Source organism: Aptenodytes forsteri, unplaced genomic scaffold, assembly GCF_000699145.1.
Source record: "Aptenodytes forsteri isolate BGI_AS27 unplaced genomic scaffold, ASM69914v1 Scaffold236, whole genome shotgun sequence".
NCBI classification, from domain to species: domain Eukaryota; kingdom Metazoa; phylum Chordata; class Aves; order Sphenisciformes; family Spheniscidae; genus Aptenodytes; species Aptenodytes forsteri.
This window is the reverse complement of record NW_008794456.1, coordinates 428,721-429,784: the sequence shown is the minus strand read 5'-3', so window position 1 is coordinate 429,784 and position 1,064 is coordinate 428,721. Positions and strand designations below refer to the sequence as shown.

The 1,064-nt window shown below is 65.8% G+C and overlaps 1 protein-coding gene across 1 annotated transcript in view; it reads right to left on the bottom strand.

Moving 5' to 3' along the window:
- DYSF (dysferlin) overlaps positions 1-1,064 on the bottom strand; it is a 118,199-nt gene that overhangs the window by 95,397 nt on the left and 21,738 nt on the right. The window lies entirely within an intron of this gene.

Below are 1,064 nucleotides of genomic sequence, written 5' to 3'. Positions count from 1 at the left end.
TCGCAGCCCCCTCCTCCCTCCCCAGCCTCTCTCTCTCTCTCTCCAGACCAGCCCAGGAGCTGCACTTTAACTGGGAAAGATGGGGGCTGGACAGACAAGCACCCCGGTGGAGAACAGTGCTGCACCCCAACTCCGTACCCTGCACGCACGGCCGGGCAGCGCTGGGGGGGTCCGCGGGCTGCGGGACATGCGGCTGCAGCTTTGCACCAGGCTCGAGCCCCGGCAGCTGATGCCAGCCCTGTCCCGCGCCCCTGCGTCATGGGGATGCTCGTGATGAGGCGAGGGTTTGCAGGGCACCCGAGAGTCTCAGAGATGCACAAAGCAAAGGGAGCAGAGCGAGGGGAGTCCCGGTGGGGTTGCAGGTGCCACCGAAGCTCGTTAGCAGCAGGAGATGCTCATGCAGGTTAGGGCAGCCCCCACTCCTGGCCCTGCCACGGCTCTCAGCAGCCCCACAAGAGTGTCCCAGCCCCCTGCCCTCCCGCTCGGCACAGGTGACACGGTCAGTGTCACCCAACCGATCCCTGGTAGCGTCTCCGTGGTGGTCCTTTGCTTTGGAAAGCCCCTGGGACTTGAAAGAGCACCCTCAGCACAAGCTGGACCTGAACCCCCATCCCACCCCGTGACAGCCCCTAAATGCCACCTAAGGAGGAGCCACTAGCGGGGGCACGCACAGGTGGGACGTGGCATCCTCCAGCACCGGTGACACCCCCCCCGCCTGTCACCAACCGCACAGGGGACCGCAGCCACCTCCGCACAGCAACGAAAAGAGGAAGCAAAACCTCCGGCACACCATGGCCCTGCAGCCTCCCATCCCAGCACCCCTGAGTGGACCTGAAGACCTTCAAAACCACAAACCGGGAGCGGCCAGGTCCAACCAGAAAACAGACCGCAGGATGGAGCAACCCCCGGCACCCCGTCCCGCGTCTCCCCCCAGCACCGGCGACCTGGCAGGGCCCCCCGCGGCTGTGACATCCTCCAAGCCAACACACCAACCTCCAGCCACGAGCATGCAGTGCTCCTCTGCAGCCATGCACCCGAAATCCCATCCTGCTGCCCCCCCCCCC